At 42.5% G+C, this 14491-nt stretch overlaps 1 long non-coding RNA gene across 1 annotated transcript in view; it reads left to right on the forward strand.

Annotated features, from left to right (window-relative positions):
- Window positions 1-13503, forward strand: part of LOC144339261 (uncharacterized) — a 57811-nt gene extending 44308 nt beyond the window's left edge. The window contains exons 2-3 of the long non-coding RNA XR_013414099.1: window positions 13110-13234; window positions 13365-13503. This is a non-coding gene — a long non-coding RNA (uncharacterized LOC144339261). The remainder of the gene's footprint in view (window positions 1-13109; window positions 13235-13364) is intronic.
- Window positions 13504-14491: the final 988 nt, after the last annotated feature.

Here is a 14491-nt window from a genome sequence, read left to right on the forward strand (position 1 = left end):
GGCGCGGTGACTCACACCTGTAATCCCAGCACTTTGGGAGGCCGAGGGGCGGATCACGAGGTCAGGAGATCGAGACCATCCTGGCTAACACGGTGAAACGCCGTCTCTACTAAAAATACAAAAAATTAGCCGGGCGTGGTGGTGCATGCCTGTAGTCCCAGCTACTCGGAGGCTGAGGCAGGAGAATGGTGGGAACCCGGGAGGCGGAACTTGCAGTGAGCCGAGATTGTGCCACTGCACTCCAGCCTGGGCGACAAAGCGAGACTCCGTCTCAAAAAACAAAACAAAACAAAAACAAACAAACAAACAAAAAAGAAGCTCTTATTCTTTTCTTATTTATTTACTTATTTATTTATTTATTTATTTATTTATTTAATAATAAAAGACTAGAGATGGGATCTTGCTACATTGATCAGGCTGGTCTCAAACTTCTGGCCTCAAGCAATCCTCCCATCTCGGCCTCCCAAAGAGCTGGGATTACAGGCATGAGCCACTGTGCCCGGCCAAGAGACCCTTATTATTTTCACTGGGGAATGGCATAGAGAGAGAGACCTGGGCTCATTGCTTCTGAGGTGTCATTGCTTTCATTGCTTCTAGGTCCTTTGAGCAGAAAGCACTTGGACACATACATGTATATACTAACATACACACGTATCTACTTCTATTTCTACATCTATCTGTATAGCTGTGTAGCTATGTCTATAAAACTGTGGTTCTGGCTGAGCGTGGTGGCTCATGACTATGATCCTAGCACTTTGGGAGGATGAGGCAGGAGGATCGCTTGAGCTCGGAAGTTCAAGATCATCATGGGCAGCATGGTGAGATCTTGTCTCTATTAAAAATTTAATAATTGGCTGGGTGTGGTGGCACATGAGCACACATAATGTAGCTTCAGAGTTGCTAATCCATACACCTCTGAAGATAAAATTTAACTAGAATACAATATTTGTGTACATTTTTTAGTCTTGTAATATGTAGCAAAAAAAAATATTGTGTTCTAAATTTACTTAGGTTAGTTTGCTCAACCCCTACACTCAGTGATTATTGTCGGTAGTATCTCAGTTTTATTTGTTAATGTTTGTATTCTGTTTCTTTTCTCCCTACATCCTGGTTGGTTTCAATTATGTATTTGTTTCTTTAGGATGTAAAACATTACCATGATTCTGGAATCTAGAACTATACTCAGAAGTATGTCATTCTCCTTTCATATGTTCCACCCCTTTCCTATTTCCCCATTCTTTCCACCCCATTTCCACTTTTCTGTTGTTAATCAGTCTCATTAGTTTCCATGGTGTCCATCCTTTGTGTATCTCCTTTCATCTCCTTCTTTCTTACACAGAGGTAGCCCACTACAGATACTCTGTTTTCTCACTTGAAACATGCTATTGGAAATTACTTTATACCAGTTCATTGAGAACTTCCTCATTCTCTTTTTCTCTTTTTACAGCAACACAATACTCCATTGTGTGAGTGTGCTTCAGTTTATTCATCCAGTATCCCATCTGTGGGCATGTAGGTGGTTTCCAGTATTTTACAATGACAAACAATGCTATAATTATTTGTGTGTATTTTCGTAATGTTGGAAATGTGTCTCCACTATGAAGTCCTAGAAAGGGAATTGCTGGCTCAACAGGTTGGTGGGTAGTTCTGTCAGGTAGTTCCAAATTCCCCTCTGTAGGGATTGTACCATCATGTATTTCCATCAGCAGTGTATGACAGCGCCTATTTCCCTGTGATCTTGCTATCAGAATGATTTGCCATACTTTATTTTTTTATTTTTTTATTTTTTATGTTTTTGAGACAGGATCTCGCTCTGTCACCCCTGCTGGAGTGCAGTGGCTTGATCATGACTCACTGCAGCCTCGACCACCCAGGCCCAAGTGATCCTCCCACCTCAGCGTCCTGAGCAGCTGGGACTACAGGTGAATGCCACCATGCCTGGCTGATTTTTATATTGTTTATAGAGAGTGGGGTTTCACCATGTTGCTCAGGCTGCTCTCGAGCTCCTGGGTTCAAGCGATCTGCTCACCCTGGCCTCCCAAAGTGCTAGGATTACCAGAGTAAGCCACCACGCCCAGGCTGTCATACCTTTTGATTTTTACAAATCTAGCAGGTGGAGAATGGTATTTCAATATTGTTTTAATTTACATTTATCTAATTGGGGGCAGTTTGCACGTCTTGTCATAAGTTTAAGGACCATCTGTACATCTGTATTTTTTGTGCTGAATTGTCTGTCCATGTGTCTTTCCCCTTCTTTTATTAGTTTTAATCTAATTTTAAAATGTTCTCTCTCTCTTTTTTGGAAACAGAGTCTTGCTCTGTTGCCCAGGCTGGAGTGCAGTGGTGTGATCTCTGCTCACTACAACCTCCGCCTCCTGGATTCAAGTGATTCTCGTGTCTCAGCCTCCTGAGTAGGTGGGACTACAGGTGTGCACCATCATGCCGGACTAATTTTTTTTTATTATTTTATTTTCATAGACACAGTGTTTCACCATGTTGCCCAGGCTGGTCTTGAACTCCTAAGTTCAGGCAATCTGTTGACCTCAGCCTCCCAAAGTGCTAGGATTATAGGCATGAGCCACCACACCCAGATAGAGGTATTGGTCTTTTATATATATATATATTTACGTATTGCAAATATTTTCTTTAGGTTTGTCCAGTTGTCTTTTTGTCATACACAATCGTTAATGTGTATGACAAAATACACATTATGCAGTCAAATTTATCCCTCTTTTATTGCCTCATTATTCTTTATTTTTGAGTCATTATAAAGTCTTTCCCTACGTTAAGGTTAATGAGGAATTCACCCATGTTTTCTTTTAGTATATGTACAGTTTTATTTATTTTTTCCTTTTTCATTTAGCTTCCTGGTCCATTTGGAGTTCATTCTTATGTGCAATGGGAGATATGAGTTTAATTTTATCTTTTACAAGTGGCTATTCATTTATCTCAGCCCTGTTTAGTAAAAATCTATCTTTGACCCATTGATTTGAAGTGCCATCTTTATCTTATGCTAAATGTGTTCATTTCAACTTGAATCTATATTTGGGTGTTTTATTCCACAAGTCTGTCTTTTTTTTTTTTTTTTTTTTGCACCTGTTACACTGCTTTGATTATAAAGTCTATTGGTCTGGTGAGGCAAGACCACCTTTGAAGTTTTTCTTTTTCAGTGTGGGTAACAACTATCCTGACTTCTATCCCCTTAGATTGAATTTGCCTGTTTTTGAACTTCATGTAAATAGCATCATATGGTATCTGTTATTTTATGTCTGACTTCTTTCATTTGATCTTGTATCTGTGAGATACATTCATGCTGTTGGAAGTAGTGACACCTTGTTCATTTTCAGTGTTATGTCGTATTTCTTTGCATGCCTCTACCACGACTTATCAATCTGTTCTTTTGTTGATACATATGTAAATTGTTTCCAGTTGGGTGCTGTTGTGAAGAGAGCTATTATGAACTTTTTTTTTTTTTGGCACACCCATGCACACATGTCTCTCGGAATTCCTAGGAGTGAAATTGCTTGGTTATAGGATAAATGAATATTTAGCTTTGGTAGACAATACCAAGCAGTTGTTCAAAGTGTCTGTACCACTTTGTAGTCCCACCAGCCATGTATAAGGTTTTCAGGTGTTGCATAGCCTTGCTAGCACTCGGTATTATCAGTCTGGTTTTTTTTTTTTTTTTTAACTAAAAAGTAAACTTTGATGTCGAAAATGCAAACTTGGGGAAGGCAGAAAGATCACACACAAGGCTGTCACTTCACACTTGGGAGGTTCACAGCGGCCCAGACGGTGGGGAGGCTGGGAGTATTGTCAGTCTTTGAAGCTGCCTTAAAAGAAAAGAAAAGAAAAGAAAGAAAACCTTGTATGACATAATTCTTCTTCCTCTTGAAGCTCAAGAGTCATTTCCTAAACAGGAAATGGCTAGAAACAAAACAAAACAAACCCAGCAAGCCCCATTTTTAAAAACACACCTAACAAATTACTTATGGCAGTCATCGGTTTTATAGAAAAATGTAGAAAAGCTGCTTGAGCCTAGATCAAATGTAGCAGGCAGTTTGTTGTTTACCCCAAAGCCATTTTCAGGCTGGGACAGTGACTCACAAGTGTAATCTCAGCACTTTGGGAGGCCAAGGCAGGTGGATTAACTGAGGTCAGGAGCTCAAGACTAGCCTGACCAACATGGTGAAACCCTGTCTCCACTAAAAATAGAAAAATCAGCCAGGCGTGATAACATATGCCTGTAGTCCCTGTTACTTGGGAGGCCGAGGCAGGAGAATCGCTTGAACCTGGGAGGCAGAGGTTGCAGTAAGCCAAGATTGCGACACTGCACTCCAGCCTGGGCAACAAGAGCGAAACTCTGTCTCAAAAAAAAAAAAAAAAAAAAAAGCCATTTTCTTCCTTTTCGTCTTTCTAGCAGTTTTGTTCAGCATGTTCAGCAGGGAAGGTGATCTTATCCCTAGCTTAGGAGCGAATCTTGATACATCTAAGCTAATCAAGGCTTTCTCTTTTTATTGAGACAGTCTCTGTCGCTCAGGCTGGACTGCAGTGGTGCGATCTTGGCTCACTGCAGCCTCCACCTCCTGGGCTCAAGTAATCCTCCTGCCTCAGCCTCCTGAGTAGCTGGGATTACAGGCATGAGCCACCACACCTGGCTGATTTTTGTATTTTTTAGTAGAGATGGGGTTTCACCATGTTGGCCAGGCTAGTCGCAAACTCCTGACCTCCAATAATCCTCCAGCCGCAACCTCCCAAAGTGCTGGGATTACAGGTGTGAACCGTGGTCCCCAGTCCTAATCAGGGCTTTCTTATTCCTCTCACCAGCAGTTAGTTTAGGAATGAGCATGTGACCCAGCCTGGCTAATAAAATATGAGGTATGAGGAACAGTGGCACAGCTCCGGAGAGGAGGGCTCCTGGGAAAGCCAGTTTTTTACTGCTAAAGAAACTCCAGCAGAGACGGCCCCTTTTTGCCTCCGGATGTGGTATGTCTGGATGTGATGCCTGGAACTGCAACAGCCATCTGGCTGCCAGCCGAAAATGAAGCAAATCCATGAAAGAATCAGAACAAATGGAGATGGAGCCTTAAATACAGGATCTGGAACCTGCCCTATCCAAGTTTATGTGAAGTAACAAATCCACCGATTGTTTAAGACCATTTGAGCTGGGATTTTCTATTACTGACCATTCCACCTAATACCGCTAGTACTGGGCTTTGTTAGAATAACGTAGAATAACAAAGGGGAGACAAAGCTCTTTCTTATCCCCTGCAAATATGTTTTAGCAACCTCCCCCCTTTGTTCTAAACCAGTGGTTTTCAATCTTTAGTGTGCCTCAAAATCACCTGGAGAGTTGATTAAAACAGCTTGGTGGACTTAGCTGTCAGAGTTTCTGATTCAGTGGGTTTGAGATGAGGTCAAGAATTTGCATTTTTAGCAAGTTCCTAAGTGACTCTGAGGCTGCTGGTCCAGGGACCACACTTCAAGAGTGATTATTCTAGAATACAGACACCATCTTACTGCATTTAGTAATATGTTTTTTTAAAAAGTCAGATAATATATATCATGGGCATGGGCTTCTTTTTCATGTTGAGAAATATATATATATATATATATATATATATATATATATATATATATATTTATTTATTTATTTTGAGACAGAGTCTCGCTCTGTCGTGCAGGCTGGAGTGCAGTGGTGCGATCTTGGCTCACTGCAATCTCTGCCTCCCGAGTTCAAGCAATTCTCCTACCTCAGCCTTCTGAGTAGCTGGTACTACAAGCACGCACTACCAAACCCAGCTAATTTTTGTATTTTTAGTAGAGATGGGGTTTCACCATCTTGGCCAGGCTGATGTTGAACTCCTGACCTCAGGTGATCCACCCATCTCGGCCTCCCAAAGTGCTAGGATTATAGGCGTGAGCCACCGTGCCCGGCCAAAAAATAGAAATCTTTATCATCATTTTGAATAACTACCTAGTATTGCATTATATGGATATACTAGAATTTATATAACTGTTTCTAATAGCATATTCAGTTATTTTGTGGGGTTTTTTTGTATTATTACATTAACATGAACAACTCTATCATAAGTATCATTTTATATCAATCCTGATTAACTGTTTAATAATTTCCTTAAGGCAAATCCTCAAAGTAGAATTGCTGGATCAAAGGGAAATGTTTGGGGCTTTTTTTTTTTCTCATATCATCTTCATAATCCACCTAATTTCTACTTCCAGATATATTGCCCTTAGATTTAGATATTTTGCCATGGGACTTCTGGTTGATCCTGCCTCAGTTGACCAAGGCCTTGGCCATTTGCCCTGTAGGGATCTTTCTTTCATGTTGCAAGAGTTGAACACTAAAGACCATAGCACTGCCAGGCCTGGGCTATCTCATTCCTAACAGTTAATTTAATAATTTTTACCAGGGAGAGAATGGAAGCCTGGGAAGTTCTTAAGACTTCTGTCTTTCTCTACATCATGAGAATTTGAGCATACTTTCTGCCTTTGTCATATTTCTATTTGAGAATAGAGGCAACCAACTACTCAATACTCCAAAGAGAAAGAAAGAAGTTGCATTCGGATGTCATCTGTCCATTATCTCAGACATAAAAGAAAGTCACCCTGCAGAGGGAAAAGCTGGGTCCAAGTTATGTCTTTATGCTTGACCATAGAATAATTTATTTTCAGATGTACTTGCCCTCCTAAATCAGAGCAACACTTCTAGTTTAGATGGGACTTCTAGTAGAATTCAAAAAAGTGTCCTCAGTTGAGTGCGTTGGTTCATGCCTACAATCCCAGCACTTTGAGAAACCAAGGCGAGCGGATTGCTTGAGCCCAGGAGTTTGAGACTTGCCTGGGCAACATGGTGAGACCCTGTCCTTACCAAAAAATAAATAAAAACAAAAATTAGCTGGGTGCGGCAGTACACACCTGTAGTCCCAGCCTCTTGGAGGCTGAGATGGGAGGATCGCTTGAGCCCATGAGGTTGAGGCTGCGTTGAGCCATGATTGTGCCACTGCACTCCAACCTGGGCAACAGAGGGAGACCCCATCTCAACAAAAACCAAAAAACAAAAAACAAAAAGATTTCCGCACCAGAAGAGAGCTGGCAAACAAAATACCAGTTATGACTGGCTTTGGCTTGAGTTCTTTAGAAAGTAGAGCCTGGGGCAAAGCTTAAGGTGCCTAATGCAATTTTATTATTATTATTACTATTATTCATTTTGTTTTGTTTTTCTAGAGAGATGGAGTCTTGCTGTGTTGCCCAGGCTAGTCTTGAACTCCTAGGCTTAAGCAATTCTCCTGCCTCAGCCTCCCAAAGTGCTGGGATTACAGTCATGAACTACTGCCCCCAGCCCAATTTTATTTTAAATATAAAAGTTTGTGTCTCTTTCCCTTAAAAACACAGTATTGACTGGTTCATTATGTCACTGATATGTAGCATCCAAGGTTGTTGCAACTGTTGCCAATTCTCAGCCATTTTGTGGGGTGGGGATAGATGAAGAGAGAGAAAGAGAGAGGAAAGGGAGGAGGAAGATGATAGAGAGAGAAGGGGTGTTGAGGGAGAGGTGTAAACTTGCTTGTTTTCAGGGGCAATTTCTGGAATTTGCATATATCACTTCTGCTCACATCCCACAAGCAAGAACTTGGTCAAATAGCCACTCAGTTCAAAGAGTTTGTTCTGTATCCATGCAGTCATGAGGAAGGCACTAAAATTTTGATCTGGGAGTTTCAAACCCAGGGAGATGGTGAGGGCAAAAGACAAACCAGGCAAGGAAAGATGTGAAGCAAGGTGATGCTTTGTATCTGGAGCCAGTCATGAGGAGACACGTGGGCCGCTCAGCAGGCTTGTTTGGTTTGCACACGGTTCTTTCTGCAAGGGTTGCAGAGGGGAGCTATGACTGGAAATGGTCCCTGGGAGAGGAAAAAGAGGGGAGATTCATCTGCTCCTGTCTCGTATTTCCTGTTGGTTTGTTCCCGCTGGCCGAGGCTTACACCCGTAAGGAGCGACACCTCCTCTCTTCCTGTTGTGTAACCCATCCCCTTGGCAACGGCTCAGGAAGCAGATCCCATGCCCTGGGAGTGGAAAGGTAACCCACATGAATGGGGGGCACGGACCAGGAGAGGGGAAGCACCTGAGAAGGTTTACTGGGTCTGTGTTCCAATATATTACTTAATGGCATTTTGAGTTGAAAATAAAAAGGGCTTTGATGAAAACTTTTCTAATTAATGTCCATCTTTTGGAGTCCTGAGTTGGTTTCTCAGTACCTTGCAAAAAGAACTAATTGATCAGAGGCTGATAGGGAGAAGGGCCTCTCCCTTGATCTTTGGCCAAGAGTTCTTCTAGCCAAAGAATGTTTTTGTCAGACATTGCAGAAACCTAAAGGAGGGTTTCTTCTCCCTGCCCTCCCCAACCCATGGATGTCCATTAGGATGCTGCAGAAAGTGTTCCCTCCCTCCCTTCCTTTCTTCATTTTTTCTTCCTCTTCCCTTTCCTCTCTTCCTCTCCTCTCCCCTTTCCTTCTTTCCTTCCTTCCAAAAGGGAAATTTGACAGTGATTACCTTTGTTTTGTTAAGAAGCATGAACTCCTTATGGCATTTTTCCTAGAAAACAAGCAATGTGCAAAGTGGCCTTTCCATATGGCATAGAATATGGACTACTGGCCAACCAAGTTAGAATATACTTTAGGCTGCCTTTGTCTGGGCCTGACAAATTTCTTTACTGTGAACCTGTGAACTTAGAAATGCAGCTGAATCAGGTTGGGCGTGGTGCTCACACCTGCAATCCCAGCACATTGGGAGGCCGAGGTGAGAGGATAGCTTGAGGCCAGGAGTTCAAGATCAGCCTGGAAGACAAAATGAGAGCACATGTCTACAAAAAAATTTAAAAGCCAGACTTGGTGGGATGTGCCTGTAGCCCCCAGCTATTTGAGAGGCTGAGATGGGAGACTGTTTGAATCCAGGAAGGTAGAAGGTAGAGGCTGCAGTGAGTTGTGATTATGCCACTGGGCGACAGATAAGCAAAAGACCCTCCACCCGAAATGAGAAGCGGCTTCAGTGGAAGCATCTGGCTGCTCTCCAGTGATCTTTATTTTTATTTTTATTTTTATTTTTTTTTTTTTTGAGACGGAGTCTCGCTCTGTAGCCCAGGCTGGAGTGCAGTGGCCGGATCTCAGCTCACTGCAAGCTCCGCCTCCCGGGTTCACGCCATTCTCCGGCCTCAGCCTCCCGAGTAGCTGGGACTACAGGCGCTGCCACCTCGCCCGGCTATTTTTTGTATTTCTTAGTAGAGACGGGGTTTCACCGTGTTAGCCAGGATGGTCTCGATCTCCTGACCTCGTGATCCGCCCGCCTCGGCCTCCCAAAGTGCTGGGATTACAGGCTTGAGCCACCGCGCCCGGCCTAGTGATCTTTAAAAACAGAAAATTGATCATATTGGCACAACTGCTGTTTGAGAGTCTGAATGCTTAGTGATTAAGCTCACATCCTCTAGATTCGAAAGCATCTAATTCTAAATCTTCCTCTAAGTATCTCAGTGAACTTAGGGATGTTACTGAACACTTAGATTCAGTTTTATTTTCAGTATAATGGGGATTATAATACCATGAAGTATTATAATAGTATCTGTTACACAAAATTAGCCGGGTGTGGTGGCGTGCACCTATAATCCCAGCTACTCGGGGGGCTGAGGCAGAAGGCAGGAGAATCACTTGAACTCGGGAGGCAGAGGTTGCAGTGAGCTGAGATCAGGCCATTGCACTCTAGCCTGGGCAACAAAAGTGAAACCCCATCTCAAAAATCATAATAATAATATCTGTTATACTACTATCTACCTTACATGAATGTTGTAAGGGCTAAATGAGATAAAACGTATCAGGTTCCTGGCACATAATACATGCTCAGTGAATGGCAGAAGCTATTGTTTTCATAGTAGTAGTCGTCATCATCATCATCATCATCATCTTATTGTATGGCTTACTATTGTTCCATTGAGGATTGCAGAATAAAATGTTGACACTGGTCAAGGTATTTAACATTTGAGGGTCTTTAGTGACCCTTCAACTCAGTAAAGGGACACTAGCAATCGTCAAGCATGCAGGCACGTGAGGATGGTGCTTGCACAGTATCAATCCCACAGTCGTTGGTTTGTTACAGGTTATACCACCATCATGTTGAACGTTTTAAAAAAGTATCTTAGCCCTTCCATCAAAGGGCAAGGGTGATTACCTCCAATTTCTTTCCCAGTGTCTTGTTATGAAAACTTGTGCTGGGCACGGTGGCTCATGCCTGTAATCCCAGCACTTTGGAAGGCCATGGTGGGCAGATCACCTGAAGTCAGGAGTTCGAGACCAGCCTGGCCAACACGGTGAAACCCCATCTCTATTGAAAATACAAAACTTAGCCACGTGTGGTGCCGGGTACCTGTAATCCCAGCAACTTGGGAGGCTGAGGTGGTAGAATCGCTTGAACACAGGAGACAGGGGTTGCAGTGAGCTGAGATTGCACCACTGCACTCCAGTCTGGGCAACAGAGCAAGACTCCACCTCAAAAAAAAGAAAACTTGTAAATGATGTTCAGGGTTTGTTGAAATCCCTGTGGAGGTTCCAGGTCTCACCTACACACTAAATGATTCTTCTTGTCCTTGGAAGCTCTCTGGTGATGTAGCTTAAAAGGAGCACATCTAACATTCTAATTCCAGTCTTTATCTTAATTTAAAAAACAAAACAAAACACCCAAATACCTTCTGTTAAGTTTATTAGGGGAATAATGCTGTGGTATTGCTAATTGCTGGCAGACACATCGATCCATTTGTTTAACCTCAGCCTAGAGTGATTTTACAGTTATCAATTCTGTTCATTGGTTTCTAATAGAAAGTCAGAGCTTATCCCATAAATTCTGCAGCTGTGGAACTAGGAACATTAGGACTCTTCCTTCCTATTTTGGATCATATATCATTGCACTGGCTCCCTACCCCCAGGAGAGATGTATTACAGATGGAGTGTATGCCCCATAAAATAAAGTGTCATATTTCCTTGACGCAGCAATTCTTAGCTGCAAAGACATTGATTCATCTGGTCAGTGCTAGCTTCTAAATGAGAAAAAAAGAAAGAAAGATGATTAGGAAGATTCATCCTTTGACTCTCTCTCTCCGTTTCTCTACCAAGCCTACTTTTATAAAATGACTAGGTTGCAGAATCTGCATCATGGGGTCTGAACTTTCTAGTTCTTGATCCTTGAAGGAGATAAAAGTGAAAGCAGAGTGCATCTTCTGAAAAGCATCCTGGGGAAGGTGGACTTTGAGAAGTAACCAGTTGTGGACAAATGAACAAACTGGCTCCTGCTTTCCTCTCTGACCTCTTCTCTGGCCTTGATCCCCCCCCCCGACCTTCCTCCAGTCCAACCTCAGTGGACTCCTTAAAATGCCTCAAATATGCAAGTTCTGACACTTTCTCAGCACAAATGACCACTTTCTTGGAGAAGCTTCCCCAGTAACCCGGCTGAGAGGAGCTCTCACCCTATCCTGACAGTACTCTTTTAACACTTTGCCCTGTTGTATCTTTTCCTTAATGTACTAGCTGGAGTTATGGCTTTATTTACTTGCCCCAGTTTGTGCTTTTTAGTGTTTTACTAATCTAAAACATAAATCCCATGAGAGCAAAAACCTCATTTGACTTTTTCCTCTACTCCAAGGTACTGGAAAGGAATTCTAGAATTTATTTTTTTCTCCGTTTTTAATATATTTTTAAATTTTAAAATATTAACTTAAGCCCTCTTTCTTTCTTTCTCCCTTCCTTCCTCCCTTCCTTCCTTCCTTCCTTCCTTCCTTCCTTCCTTCCTTCCTTCCTTCCTTCCTTCCTTCCTTCCTTTCTTTCTCCCTTTCTCCCTTTCTCCCTTTCTCTCTTTCTCTCTTTCTCTCTTTCTTTCTTTCTCTTTCTTTCTTTTTTTTTTTTCTGAGACAGGGTCCCCCACCCATCACCCAGCCTGGAGTGCAGTGGCACGATCTTGGCTCACTGCAACCTCTGCCTCTCAGGCTCAAGCGATCCTCCCACCTCAGCCTCCCACATAGCTGGGACTACAGGCATGCACCACCATGCTGGGCTATTGCTTTGTATTTTTGGTAGAGACAGGTTTTTCTGATGTTGCCCAGGCTGGTGTCGAACTCCTGAGCTCAAGCAATCCACCTGCCTCAGCCTCCCAAAGTGCTGAGATTACAGACGTGACACTTGTCTGAGACTATAGAATTGAGTAAGTACAAAGAGCTCTTGATATGGGCTCAGATGATTTGGGTGGCAGTTCCAGAACTGTGTAAATGTGGTCCAGATTCCTGTCTTCCTGAGTTTCATTTCCTCGTCTGTAGAATGGGAGTAATAATACCTACCTCACAGAGTACTTGTGAAGATCGTTGAAACAATGATCAAGAAAAAAATATATACATATATTTTTTGAGACAGGGTCTTCCTCTGTAGCCCAGGTTGGAGTGCAATGGCTTGATCATGGCTTGCTGGTCTCAAACTCCTGGGCTTAAGCAATCCACTTGCCTCAGCCTCCCAAAGTGCTGGGATTGCAGGCGTGAGCCACCACGCCTGGTTGATAAAATATGTTTTATTCTGTTACTGGTTTTACACTTGGGAGAGATATGAGGGTTTCCTAAAGGACTTTGATAAATGAAAGAATGACAATGAAATCTCATGATACTGAAAGGGAAACTCACAATCTGAGACAGGTGGTAAAATTTAAGATGCTTATCCCCCCAAATAGAAAGTATGGAAATTGATACCCACAAGAAATTACATCAATTGACTGTACAGATTCTAGAATGTTAGAGCAGGAAGATTTGTTAAGATACAGTTGAGTGATTTTTAGACTTGGCTCTCTGGAGTACTAGAGTTTTGTTGGAGCCCCCCAGGATCTAGGATGTAGTAGGAAGCAGCCAGGAAAGAGAAGGAGCTGAGCTGATAGAAATACATGTCCCATCTCCCCTAAGTCAATCAGATTAATTGAATTTTAATGCTTTTTTTTTTTCACATTGTTTCAGAAGCTAGTTATTTATTGTTCAGAATCCCATTCCTCACTCATTCTTCCTGACTGTGATTTTGTGTGCAGGGAAATGGACTCAACTTCAAGCCATGGAGTGTGATCAAGGTCATTCACGACAATCCTGTTCCTCAATTTCTCAGTCTCCCTGGAAGCTATGGATTAGTGTATGACCCAGTTTTAGCCCATGAAATGTGAGAACTGCTGCTAAAGTTTTTAGGAAGCTTTTATTTTCTTACTAAAAAGGGACATATGTGGCTGATACGGTCCTTTCCTTTCTTCCTCCTCCCTTCCATGCTAACATCATGTCTGCCACTACAACAGCAATCTTGTGACCATGTGGCTGTAAGCACAGGAACGCCTGGAATCTCAGAAACATTGGCTCTGACCTCCGTGAGTCACTGAACCAATTCCGGCAACCACCTGGCTCCAGACTTCTTGCCATGTGAGGAAGAAGCCATTATCGTCTAAACCAGTGTAAAGGTTTTCTGTCACTTGAGTCTCAAAAAGCATTCCTCACAGATATACGTATATTGTGCTTCCAGATAAGATTTTGTTTAGATCTAGGATTCTGAGGCTAAAAAAAATTTGAAATATGATCTCATCCCATCTTTTCATTGTAGAGAGATAAGGTAATAGTTTCAGTTGTCTGTTGCTGCATTACAAACTATCTCAAAACTCTCTGGCTTAAAACAACAACTGTTTTGTTACCTCTTAGAATTCTGTGAGCTGACTGGGTTCAGCCGGGCAGTTCTTCTGCTCCTTGTGATGTCTGCATTGCCTAGAGTTACCAGTAGGCTCAATGGGCTCGTTTGTCTAATGCCTTGACAGGAACGTTGGGCTCAGCTGGAACACAGGTCCTTTCTCTCTCCTCATGCAGTTTCAGAGCTTCTCCCTGTCTATGTGACCTCTCCACATGGACTTCCTACATGGCAACTTCACACCCCCAAAAGCAGAAGCCACCAGTCCTTCCTAAGGTTTAGGCCCAGATCCAGCTTTGTGTAACATCTGTGACGTCCCTTTGGTTAAAATGAGTCAGATTCAAGGACAGAGGACTATCTGAGGGCATAAATACAAGAGGTGTGTTTTATGGGAGGCAATCTTTGCTGATTAGCTCCTATAGAAACTGAGACCCAGACTGTGAAAAGTAGTTGTCTAAACTGATAAGAGTCATAAGTATTTAAATTAGAATGTCACTGAAGGGATGAGAGCTCCAAAGCAGGATGGAATGGGAGGGTGGAGGGGACAGACAAGAGAAAGGACTTGTCCTCAGCCCAGGGTTTTTAAATCTCAGCACTATTGACATTTGGGGCCAGATAATTGTCTGGATGGCTGCCCTGTGAATTGTAGAATGCTTAGTAGTATCCTTGGCCTCTACCTGGATGCCATTAGCATCTCCCCTCCAATTTTGATTTATTTTATTTTATTTTTTTGAGACAGAATCTCGCTTT

The sequence above is a fragment of the Macaca mulatta genome, chromosome 2 (genome assembly GCF_049350105.2).
Source record: "Macaca mulatta isolate MMU2019108-1 chromosome 2, T2T-MMU8v2.0, whole genome shotgun sequence".
In the NCBI taxonomy this organism is placed as follows: domain Eukaryota; kingdom Metazoa; phylum Chordata; class Mammalia; order Primates; family Cercopithecidae; genus Macaca; species Macaca mulatta.